At 38.2% G+C, this 13470-nt stretch overlaps 1 protein-coding gene across 1 annotated transcript in view; it reads right to left on the bottom strand.

Moving 5' to 3' along the window:
* LOC311203746 (3',5'-cyclic-AMP phosphodiesterase 4D) overlaps positions 1-13470 on the bottom strand; it is a gene marked incomplete at both ends in the record, with an annotated part of 46942 nt that overhangs the window by 13233 nt on the left and 20239 nt on the right. The gene's annotated exons all lie outside the window — the stretch shown is intronic.

The raw sequence follows: 13470 nt of genomic DNA, 5'->3' as shown, positions 1-13470 counted from the left end.
ACAGTCTCAGAAACTTGTTGAAACACAGGAGTAGAAAGTACCCATACCTTCCTTTTCCCTCTACGTTAGCAATTCACTCTAGGTACTCTTCAGGACAGAAGTGGTTATTAACATTCCATTAAATGTGTAATTGATTAGGTACTCATCACAGAGCCTTTCTTGATTCCTGCTAGACTCCAGGGTTAAATGTTATCTTGTGGCATTGTGTTCGACAGGTTAATTGCATAATGCAGCCCTCGCTATCTTGCATGCATTTTCATTGACTACAGCTCTGCCCTGGTATTATCAGCAAATAGAACTGAGCAATATTTATTAGCAATTCAAACAACTCCTGCCAATGTAAATTAGCATCCATCTGTCACTACTGACTTTTGCTTCCCATTGTGCCATCCTTTCATTCTGCTGTTAGATCTCCCAGCCATCTTTTCTCTAAACAAGGCCGAATGATTTGAGCCATTTTCAGAATCATCTTTCACCTTGTTCATCCAGTTATGGCTACTCATTACATCAAGTTATAGGTATCCCAAGTACACATCCCTGTAAATACTCCTTTGTGTTGAAAACCGGTAATTTATTATTCTATACAAGATAAAGCACTAAACATTAACCAACTCCTTTCCATCCCACTGGAATCAAAGTCCTTTCTTCAAAGAGGCCTTGCGTAGTGAAGGGTGTTATTTTCTTCACAATGTCTTTGTAAGTCATCAATTACTGTATTGCTCACAGTATCCCAAACAAAAATTACCTTTAATGTAACACTCTAACCATTAGACACTGCATTTCCCCGCCATCTTGACATGCCATCAGCTCAGGAAGTTCCTGCTACAAAGACTGAATTCTACTTTAGTCACAAGCCAAAGGCTCGGCTTTGATCTCAGATACAGCCATGTGCTAGGAAGTCTTCAACACATTTCAGAAAATTAGAACCACACTGCAAATACAGTTATATGTACTACGAACTACAGCAGTCCACATTCTGCACAAAACCAGTATCATCCTCCGTAGTGAGGTCTGATGTTTGCCATCAGTGTCAAGTGTTAAAAAAACATGCCAGCCTTCCCAAGCACTAAAGCAACTGGTCTAAATATCTTACAAGTATTTTTAAAAGCCTTTCTTTAAACTTCTAACACACGCTCAAGAGCCATGCCTGCATAGTTTTTCTTCTGTACCCACAAAGCTTAGAATTATTTAAGGCAAAAACTTAAGATCTCATAGAATGACTTGTCTCCAGATGGCATCCAGAAATTGAAGGTTTAAATTAAATATAGTGCATAGGAATCTTACTAAATGCCACAAGTTGACAAAAATCACATTAACTTCCAGGCATGTCATCAATATATCCATTACCACTCTAATATTCTCTCTTCCTTAATTTAATCTAACTAGTTCACTGGATACCAAATAAATAGGTCCTTGTCTGTCTCTGTTTCCTGGTAAACCCCTTTTGGATGATGCCCAACTTTGCAATGCTGTTTTTGCTGCACAGCAGCACTACTGGGTCATGTTCTGCTCTCTGGAAAAAGATCTATTCCCCATTGGTACATACTCCTGCAGAACTCTCCTTAAAAGTTTCCCAGTTTTGAAAGAACAAATTGTCATGTGTTTGCACTATACTATTTCTGCAGCAAGCTGACACAACAAATAGGAACATTTTTTCCCCTCCAAATCGTACATTTCATTGTGGGGAGTAGGTAGTGAGGTTTCTTATTGCATAGTGGGAATCATCTTGTGAAACTCATGGAGCTTACATTCTTTAAGAACTTCCAGTTAAATATTGCACAGATGTTCACAAGTGGACGGCGCATAGCAGTCTTTTCTATTGCTATGTTCCCCTCTAGTCTGATGGAAAGCCTTGTCATCCCATCTTCTATCACCCTGTAAGTCACCAGAACATAAAAGCTCAGCCATCAGCAAGAAATCTGCAGAACTCTGTGCTGCTGCTGAACTTGGGCACACAGTAAAACAAGTTCCCCAGTTTCAGCAAGGCCCTCCTGCTAACAGCAAATTCAATGGGAGAAGCCTTTGGCTTTGAAGAACTGTAGCAGCATGATTTCCTCATACTCTTTCACATGCTGCTGACGCCACTGCAACAAGACTTTAATTGACATTTATTTTCAAAGCATCTGGGCTTGGAGTTTAGGGAACTGTTTTGATTTTGTAATTATTTGACAAAGCCTTACGACCGTCATCTACCCTGAAACAGACGAAGTTGAAGACCATATGCAAACAGCAGTTTCTAATGCAGAACAATAACGCTCTTTGAGTACATTAAAAAACCGAAGAGAGATGAACAGTGATTGAGATGTTCAGACATTTTTGTTTATTATATCCTGTTTCAGTATGTTGATGTTACTTAATCCTCTGATGTTTAATGAACTTGTGCTTTGGGCAGGGGAAGGGGGGGAAATAACTTTTTAACAAGAAAAAACCTAAGCCAAACCCAAAGCCTCAACTTTTTCCCTGAATTTACCTATTTCTCAAAGATTTCATTTGTATCTTCGTGAACCCATACATAGTTGCTGCTTCAGAGTGCCAACTTTCCGTATGTTTGTACACCCCTGCACTATTACTTCATAATGAAACTCTGCCCAAGTCTCCCATGGCTCCCAGTGAACCAGAGGAGTCTGCTACATCTGTGCGTCAACGTTGTTTCAGTCATCCAGCAGATGCCTCTTAAGTGCTTGAAAGTTGGTTAGACCATCCATACTTCCATCACTTGTCCTCTCAAAATTTACAACTAATAAAAACAAGTCAAATAAGAAAACACCTTTGCCACTGCTTCTGAATGGTAAACACAGTATTTTAAGTAAGAATAGTCAAGGTTTGAATTCCATCTACTTTCCCTGATGAAGAAAGCAGATCATAACACATCAAAACTCTTGTTATTAATACACATTTACACCATAAACTTTAGTTATGATATTGCTGGCTCAGCATGGGGAGGAAGCAGAGGTTTTTGGGTGATCTGCACATTATTTAAAAGGAAAGATTTTCCCACATTAAGACTAGGCACCATAGATTGGAAAAATGACACATATCTATTGCACTGGATAGAAGGGTACAGCCCTTGACTATAGTCTAGTAAATTCCCCCTGGAAATGGGACATTAAGTCAATTATACAGTTCTTCACTCTTGAATACTGATGTCACAGTGAGAGAACAGTAAACTACTATCTGAAAAAAAAAATCCTCAAAACAATTCTATAAGCATTTTTTAAATTTAATTTGTTATTATTGATTGTAATGGTTTTATTTTACTCTCAACATGGGGGAGGAAACCCATAATGCACACACAGACAACAAGATCAAATAATAGTAAAAATCTCCTCAATGACAGAAGTAACAGTGCACTTTTACCTCCCTTTAAAAACCTGGGAAGCCTGACAGAGGACTCTTAATAGATGAGAATAAACATTCACACTGTGATCACACAGAAATAGTATCCTTGATTGTTGTCACCTCTGAAGAACAGGTTAAAAACGTGGGATTGATCTTAAAAATTTAAGTCCCTCCAGGCTAAAAAAATGCATATATATCTCTGCATATATATGACTGCTGTCAACCTAGCATAAAGATACATGGAGCAGGGGGCAGGGTACCTGGAGCCCTTCACTGCTCTGGCTCCTAAAGCCATATGGAAAAGAGATCCCAGTTTCAACCTTCCTGGCTGCCTCTTTTCAAGGCAACATTTCTAAAAGCTTACATGACTAGAATACACCCGTGGAACGTGAATTCAATACCAGGAACATTAAACTTAAACAAGCTATATTTTGTTTCTGATGTATCTACCAGTATTATTTCAAAAAGACATTTGTAACTCATGAAAGAGCACATTATTATTTTACTGGACTTGCAAAGTATTTCATACTACAAAAACAAGACAAGGAAATTAAAAGGCCAGCCCTACAAATTAATGTCAGGCTTCTGTTTGTACTGATTGCCAATGCAAAGCCGTATTTGAGTTTAGTAGCATTCTTAATACACAAACAGCATTCTTCAAGATTCAGGTTGCAAGCCCATGTGCTTAATTAACATCAAGGTCACGCACCAGTTCCTATACATAAGCTATAGTGAGGTGTGTGTTTCTAAGCCCAGCATTGTGACAGTGGTGTTCATTGTTTCAAGATACTGAGTGAAAGCCAAGGGAAAATACTCTGCATGACAATCATTCTCCAAAATACAATTAAAAGATGATGAAGTGTAGCCTGAAGCATACAGAAATTACAGAAATGTGTAGCAAAATATGTAATGATCTCTGAGACTAACATGCTTCATTCTTACTATTCCATAAATACTCTGAACCATTGTTTGAATGTCATAAAAGGCAGATCTTTCCTTCTCTTTTTTTCCCTGTAATGTGTATAGCGTGAACACAAAAAGCACTGTACTATAATTGTGTTCAATTACTATTTAGCTGCTTAATGAAAATCATTGTCTGTAGATAGTATAGGACACTGGCTGTAAAGAGGACTTTCTTCTCCCATGTGCAATCAATTACAGCTACCATGCTCTCTGCTGAACTTCAATTAGCAAAAAAAGAAAATCTATCAAATGTTTAAGGCTAAACATTAAGAGTGAACAATTTTAACATTGGTAATTGAATTTTTCTAATTAAGGAAGTAGAAGCTTGACACCAGCTCCCTGGAAATGCTAGAAATACTTCCAAGTAAATTACAATAAATAGCTCACATTTAGCTGAATGAAAAGTAATTTAATCTTATTTTTTTGGTAAATGAGAAAGAAATCCACCTAGCCAGGATAACAGGATTCAATTTCTTCACAGGCAGCTGATCAAAATTCTTGAGAATATACAGTAACAATTCTGCATTAGCAGAGAATGGTCACAATGACCTAATCAGACACAATGACCTAATAAGGGTTTCATATCTCTATTTAAAAAGAAAATCTATTGTAAAAATCGGTCTTAATACATCCAAGGATAAGAAACTCAGTCATGTGTGAATATAACGCCTGTATTGGTTTTTTAGTAATTTAATTCAGTACTTGCATTATTTAGTTCGGGAGACATCAAGATTTACTTTAAAATGGGATCATTTGGAACAAGTTTTGTATGTCAAGCATTGGATGCTGTTCCTGCTTCCCTTTTCATACACTTGATGACAATTAGAAAGGCAAAAGCATTTCTTTCTTTTTGAGCACAAACATCTAAGTCTAGCTAAAACAATGCCCAAATGTGGCTTTGCATTAAGTGAATTTCAGGTCTGTAAATTGACATGCATATTGGATTTAATTCCTTAGTGCTGAACTTTCTGTAAGAGATTAAAATCTTATTTAATTACAATTTCTAGAAGCATTGCAGTTTCAAGCTAGTTCAAAGCTGCTTCTACATAATAATGTAGGTAAGTATTAGAAGATGACAATTTGCAGTGTTTTAATCAATACGATATCACACACACAGAGGCCACCAAAAAAATGCTGTTAATTTCACATTTCTTCAGCTATTAAGCCCCATATGAGTCATGCATTCACCCATTATCATCAGCCTCTTTACTCATGCTTTCTCCTATTGTATGTTATCTCAGTTTTGAGAGGGGCTGGTTTGGGTTTGGTTTTTTTTAAATCTTATGTCTAGCAATACAGTTTTGTAGCAATCCTTTTTAAAAAGGATACAAAACTCTGCATTTCTTTGGCTTTAGTCTTGGTCTGACTATCCACTGAAAGCATCATTATTTTTAAAGTCCTAGCAGTTTCTAAGGAAGATCGTATACCACGCAGTTCATTCTCACTGCTGAACAGGGCTTGCTTTCTTTGGTGTGGTTTTTTAACTTTATATTCATACTGCTCACAGTCATATCACCCACAAACATTCATGCTACCCAGTGATCATGCAATCATGCATCGCAAATCAAGGTTCTTAAAAGGTAAAACAAAATCCTACCTTTATGTAGCCCCAAGAAACTGAGAGTAAATAGTTTGCCTCAGGCATTTTTGATTTTCTGTTTTTTTCTATACTACCAATCTAAGCTAATCAGTTCTTTGCTATCTGATACTGCAAAATACTTCCAAGAAGAAAGATGCCTTCTTTTCTCTCTTCTCCTAATTCTTTTTGCTGATCTTCAGGTTCTCAGCAACTGTGTGCACAGGAGGCATGCTGAAATGCAATCCAACCGCATGGTCTTCTGACTGTATAAATGCCATTTGTAAAACTCCAAGCATTCAGAGGCAATGTTGAAGAGACATATTGTACGAGCTGAAGAAATATCTGAAGAGCTAGGGTTATGCATATTTCCTGAACACCAGGACTTAATGAATAATGTATGTCAAGATGCTCAGCTGCTGGAAAGACTTGCTCTATCAACAGCTACCAAATAAGGACCTGAAGGGGAAGCCACAAAGTGCCAGTAATCCCTCCCATAGAGCCTAACTAGCAGCCAATAGCATGTCACCCTAAAAGATATCAATCCCAGGGGCTGGTGATACGATGTACATTAATTTCTCATTGGCCAGCACCAGGATTCTCCTGGGCATAGGGTATTATTATTTTTTTAATTTTTTTTAAGGCAAATGCCATTTAATGATGGCATCTCCGCCTACAGCATTCACACGCCATTCAAAAATAATTGGGTTAAGGTCTCCTCATTTCAGCACCATTTGCCAGCTCTCTTCAGTGCATGTGCCATCCAAGCAGTGCAAATTAGCATTGTGTATATTCACATGGATTGCCTAGCATTTTAGTTTTTCTTATGAAAGTATGTTTTGAGGGTTTTGTGAAAACAGAAATGTAGCTATCGAGTTTCTGGAGCAGTCTGTGATGCATAATAAAAATGAAAATATTTTAGGGTTTTGTCCCATCTAGATTAAAAACTGATCTTAATGCCATTGGGCCAGTCTGCCACTTTCTGTTGCTTTTTTATTAAGAGATAAAAGCTGTTATTATTAAGATAATGCAAGTCATGTGTCTTACAATTCCCAGTAAATGTTAAGTTTCCATGGAGAAGACAGAATTGAGATAATAAGAGTGCTCAAATTCTCACTGAATTTATTAAACTCTTGCTCTTTCTGCCTTAGCAGATTAATATTATCAATTACAGCCATACATCATAGGGAGAAAAAGGGATTAATTGAAGGTGGAGTATGTCAGTGAGCTGACTCAGAGCGTTAAATAAAGTATCCCACCATCTGCCACTCAGAGTTAAAAACTTAAAAGAAGGAATGCATTATCTTGCGCCACTCCGTGCAAGGCATATGCACTACTGCGGCAAACCTGAGCCTTTGTTGTACCAAAAGAAGGGAGAGTTTCCCAATATGGCAATGGGCAAATATGTAAGGACAAGCTGAATGAGATGCAGCGCTCAGCTGCTGATTCACTGGAAGATGCTGACGGACAACAGTCATGGGGGAGGTTTTGGCTGAAGTGGTTTCTACTTCTCTGAGTGATGCTACATAGCAATGTCAGCAACTCTAAGTGCTTGAGAAGGAATTGAACCTGCAAAAATCAATAAGGCGGAATTCGATACTAGCAAATTTCTTCCTTACAGGAAAGAAAGGTAGAGCGATATGACAACTGGATACAGTCAACAAATCATCCAGTACTTCCTATGTACTTATGTGTGGAAAGTATATTGTCTTAAAATAGGTAATAGAAAAAAATCCATGTGAATGAACACATTACTGATGCATTTTCCGTGACATATGTACAGTTACACTTGTCTTGGATCTATACAGTTAGATGAATATAGAACAATCAAGTTTTGAAAACATTCCTGGGTTATTAGATATTGAGCATGAAAATAAAATAGCCTAAGTACTCCTGGAAAATATTTCTCCTGATTCTTCCAGCTCAGCTCTGTAAAACTGAATATAAACCTTGCCTACATCTGCGTTGCATTGATTTCTGATCACCTGCAAGAGAGCACTGCTGCCACCTACCCAGCATCAGCACTGAACAGAAAATATGCTGCCTCCCTTCAGAAGGCAACTGCAACCACGGCTTGGAACATGGCAAAGCAACAGCCATTTGTACTTCCAGATACTCAAGAAATAAAGCACATGGGTATGAAAGTTCAGTGGCAATAGAAAGTATGAACAGACACTGGAAAACTAAGATTTTAAATTACTTGTTACTTTAATAGGATTTAAGGAGGCACTAGCATTTAACAACTGTACCCAGGAGTACAGAACTTGATTCAAATAGCTGCTACATGAAGTACACTAGTTATTTAGCCTGTAAAGAAAAAACTTCCACCCTTGATTTTTTTTTTCATTTCCACAAATGTATGAGATAGACATCCATCAATACAAGTTACTGAATTATATTTTACTTAATTTACTGAAGAATGATATAGATGGTATTGGACAGTTCTGATGTAAAACCATGAAAAAAATTTCCACTAATCTTCATGTTACAACAATTTTTTTTAGCTGTGTTATTAACCATACTGATAGTCAGAAATTACACCCGATATCTTAATATTAATTTCTATGATTTTTCTGAGACACACAGCCTCAACCTCATAAAGCTATGAATTGCTGTGATATAGTTTATCAGTACAAGTCCATCGCCTCAGAAAGCATGCCCCCTGACTTTGGCTACATGTAAAAGCATGACCTTAGAAATTTATAGCTGGCAAATTCACACCAGTGCTGATTTACACTAATAATTTTGGCTGAATTTCATCCTCAATTCCCAGGTTGGAATGAGTGAATAATTAGCTTGAGGAGGTTCTGGTGCATGAGTACACAGCTGCCACACACAACTAAATACTTAGAGGAATTCAAGATAAGAAAAATAGAAGTTAGTGCAAGTGGAAAGACAACAACATAAAAGATAAATTCCTGTTTTCATACACACATACATCCAGGAAAATACAACCCAAGGGAAGAAGGAAATAATGGCATTTTTCTCCAATAGTTCAAATCTAGCAAAGAATATGGAAATGAGAAAGGTATAATTTGAAATCAGTGACCAACTAATAAAATAATTCAGGAAAAAAAGTGTTTTAATGACCACTGTAGTGTGCTTTGAAAGAATCAAGACAATGATCCTGAAGGGCAGAAAGATGATGAAATCCCTTAATACCCATAGGAAATGTTAGCCACTAGTTAATCAACAAGCCTGAAAAACTTTCTCCATGGGAGTCATAGAAAGAGGTGGCAAAGATCCCAGGAGCCCTGATGTTCAGCTTTAGTAAATTCTGAAAGACTGCAACAGTGTTCATTTTGTGCCAATTAGAATTTGCAGGCAGGATGGCTGGGTAAATACAGTCCACAACAAATCATCAGTCCTGGGTAAAATACTGGAAAAACAAAATCCATGTGTTCTTGGCATCTGTGTGATAACGAACTAAGACATAGGAATGCAGTTAATGCCAGCAAGTAACATTTTGCATCTTTGAATATATAATGTCCTTGGATTGGTTTTGAGCACTGAGTACTGTATAATTTTTTACAATATCTCTCCCACTGTTGAGAGGCGTCATGTTAGATGGGTTAAGAATCTGATTACTGACCCATTTCTAACAGCCATCAACAGGCTGCTTTCATCTACTGGGACAGTTTTAAGTCAGGCTCTGCAAGACCCGAGACTATTTTATGGAATTAAATTTCGTCATTGGTGATCTGGAATTAAGTCACTACTATGAAAATTTCCAGTGTAAAAACTTCAAGTGAACAGAAAAAAAAAATTGGAGAGGAAGGTGTGAAGACAGCTATGAGGATGTGGAAGTCACCAACAGCAGCCACACTTACTTAGCATCTTGACATCATTCATATGAAATTCAGTTCAAGGACTTTGACTGCAATGATAACCAGCAATAGGGAACACAGATCGTAAGTACAAGATGGTGGACTATGCTAAGAAACTAAAATTCCTGAAGACTTTTTAGAGTCATAGAAGGTCATCTTGTAATGATACAGTGATGCCAAAAAAAATCTACACTTCCTGTGATGCTGAACACAATGAAACAGTCTAATTCCGTCAACTCCAGTGATGAAATGCTGTCATGTATAGCGCACAGGGAAAAAAATGAGAAATATTATTCGGAGCATAAAGAAAATAAAGAGAGACCACAGCTACTGTGTAGAATCATGACAAAGGAAACACAGCATACCAGGCTGGTTTCTCCAGCACCAAGGAAGCAACATGAAGCAACAGAAGGCAGCTGAAGCTGCCTCAAACTGAGCTGGAAACCTGACAAGCTGCTAACAAGACACATGGATTAACAATGAGAATCATTAAATCAGCATACACCAGTGCCGTAGTAATAGATTCTCTGCTTCTCTGTATCTTCAAATCAAGGCAGGCATTTTTGGAGGGTATGTTTTAGCCAAATGCAAGCCATTTATCAGTCAAGCACAAGCCAGTGACTAATGCTTCCACTGTGAGGTGCAAGCTAGCCATTGGAGAGACACTGGACATCCAGTAACACATTTGCCCTGATGAGTCTACAAGTCAAGCCCCCTATTGCACATGCTCATTCCAGAAATTCTACCTTCTAAATAGCTTGTATCACAGAGGACGTTTACACACCTTCTGTGAACATGCTCTTCTTGAAAGCAACTCGAGGAATTTAAAAGCTGTGCACCTATGATGAAACCAGGAATGCAGTGCGTTACCTCGAATGATCTGCCTATAACTGAAGCAGTAATCTCTACCTCTATGCAAACTTTCTTGGCTCTCTCTAAAGCCATGTAGCATTATCATAGTCAGAAAAAAAATACTATTAAACTAAATTTTATCGTCCTTCAACAAGATGGAAGAATTATTAGGTTGTTTTTTTTAAAAATTATCCCGAGTGTGTGCAAAGGCATGCAGATTTCACCAGTGTTAGTGAGGTGTTCATCCTTCTAGTTATCTGTCATAGTAATGATTGCACCTTGCCAGAAGGACCTATAGCCTGTGAACCACTACAGAGCACACAGACTGAACCCATGGGTACAAGACATTCAAGGAAAGGCCATGTTTCCCAAGATCCAGGATAGGGCTTCTGACATAGAAATATGCCATGACAAGGAAGAGAATTTCATCCTCAGCAGCCTGGGAAAAACCTCGATCCTCTGAAATGAGAGTATCTGAGTTCCTTTTCTGGCTCTTGGTAGTAAGCAAAGATTCTGGAAGGTTCAGCCAACAGGAAAGCAAGTTGGCAATGTTTCAGGCTTGAGGACAAGGCGAGGAAGAAGGCTGAAGGGCCACTTTCTTTATTCAGTTGCAGTACTTTTGAACAGCCCCACAGCAGACTTACAATCCTGGTCTCTCCTTCCCCAGTTAGCAGTGGGTAATAAGGCACCTCCAGCAGAAACATGCTTAGCTTTAAGAGTAGGAGAACAGGGATTTTATTAACTCTCAGCTGCAACCCCTGGATTCACTATGAAGCTGCACAAGGATCCTTCAAAGAGATGTCTGAGCATCAATCCTGAACACAGGTGTAGTGGACATAATGACTACTGCCTCACAAGGGGCAGAAAGCAAAACAAAGAGGAAGACAGATAAACTCATCACCAATTTTAGTCTTCAAGGTGGTATGGGTTACAAACAGAAACAGGTAGCCTGAACATACCTCAGCCTATGAGAAGCCTGTCTGAAAAATATCAAAAGCCATAGGAGGCCGATGTCCACACGCCAGAGAACAGCAATAATCGCCCATGTCAAATCCAGCTCATAATGGTCATAAACACAAGACTGTTTCCACAGCATTAGCCAACTCTGTCTGGCATTTATGCTGGCTGCACCCCTGCAGAAAGCCTCTCCACAAAATGGAAAGTCTGCTCAGTGCTGGGCGACCACAGCAGCAAACAATAGTTGTTTCATCCAGCATGCAAGGACATATGGATAGACTCAACTGAAGCAACAGCTAGAACTTGTCTGGAGGAAGAAGCAGGACAGCCAGGGACAAAGAAAGTCAACCTCACAAAAGTTCTATGGGTTCCACCTAAAAACCCGACTGTAAGGAAATAAAAATGTAGAACTTAAAAACCCCATCCCACCCCAAAAAACCCAACCAAACCCACGATTTGTTCCTCCAGTGGTAGCACATACCAATTCAGCAGCAGGGGTGAAGACAAAGTTGGCTTTCACCCTGATACCAAGAATAGATGAACTCCACTCATGGCTGAGAACTAATGGATGCAATTTGAGCATTTCTCTAACTCTTCTGAAGAACCCTCAGCTTTAAAGATCCCAACTGTGGCATAATTATGCTGCTTTGAAAAAGACTTTCTTGGCAGCTTCCTGCTTGTCAGAATTACATTCATGAAACATGATGGAACAGCCTAAGGTGTATCATTTTACAAATCTTTTTATTTGAGAATATATAATTCTCATGCATCAAATATAAGATGATTAAAAAACTGATATTACAATCTTGGTCTGAACTATATTAGGGAAATATCTAGTAAAACCCAGGAGCTGAGCTGTCTAATAAAGAGTTTGGCTCCTTTATTAATTTAAATCAAAACCCCAAAACCCAACCACCCAATCGACTTTCTGGTAAAACATATAAAGCAGTGTTTGCATTTACTGCCCTCTAGCGATAATATAAGCATTAGCTATGAATATACAGGACTTTTTCACGGCCAGAAATCTCATTGTGGTCCTCTAACTTTGAATGGCACCATGGCATGGTCTTTAAAGGTACATTCTACCACTGCAGTATTTTCAATAGATACTACTGAGCATTTGCGGAGGCAACAAAAACTGCACCCGATTTTAACCCATGTTTTGGGTAACACTGGCAAATGGCAACAGTTTTCTGGCAGGAATTCTTCTACATAATGAGAGTATAGTTTCTAAAATAAAAAAGTTTTATTGCAACAAATATTTTACTGTTTGCAAAATCCTACTACATATTTATTTTTCCCTAATCCAGTGCTGGCAAAAATTATGTAAAATAGAAAAAAGGTATTGTAAAAAGCTAATTTTCATGTGAGACAAACGGATCATGGCATAATGACAGCTGAAGTTATGACAACAGATTTGAGGAGGCGGTTGCCCTAGCAGAAAGCAATGATGAATAGCACAGGTGGTTATCTCTATCCCACTTGGTAACTGACAGAATCAAATGCGTATCCACAATCCATGAAACTACTAGTGTGAACAGTACCTTAAGTGAACAGAAGGGGCATTTCAAGTTTTGCCCTTAAAGCAATCCTTTACCTGTGTATATATGACATCATAAAAACACCACACATGTATTTTTGTGGATGTGTCAGTATGTATCAACAGCATATTGATATGAACATACACACATACGTCACAAGAGGAAAAGTTGCAAAACAGTTATTCATACCTCTAGCCTCGAAAATGCTTCAAACAAGTATCCTGGGTTAAGGCAGTATTTTTTTAAGATCATGCTTAAATTATTGCAATGTTTGTGGAAATATGTACTCTGTTAAATCATTGTATCAGCATAATTCTCAACAGATACCAAACTGTTTTGCTTCAAGTTTCTATCTACTTATAGAAGATGCTGGCACACAAATCGAGTGTGTGCTCATCAGTGTGCACTGGACAGG

Source organism: Gallinula chloropus, assembly GCF_964237585.1.
Source record: "Gallinula chloropus genome assembly, chromosome: Z".
Taxonomy (NCBI): Eukaryota; Metazoa; Chordata; class Aves; order Gruiformes; family Rallidae; genus Gallinula; species Gallinula chloropus.
The sequence above is the reverse complement of the archived record's forward strand: the minus strand, read 5'-3'. Positions and strand labels throughout refer to the sequence as shown.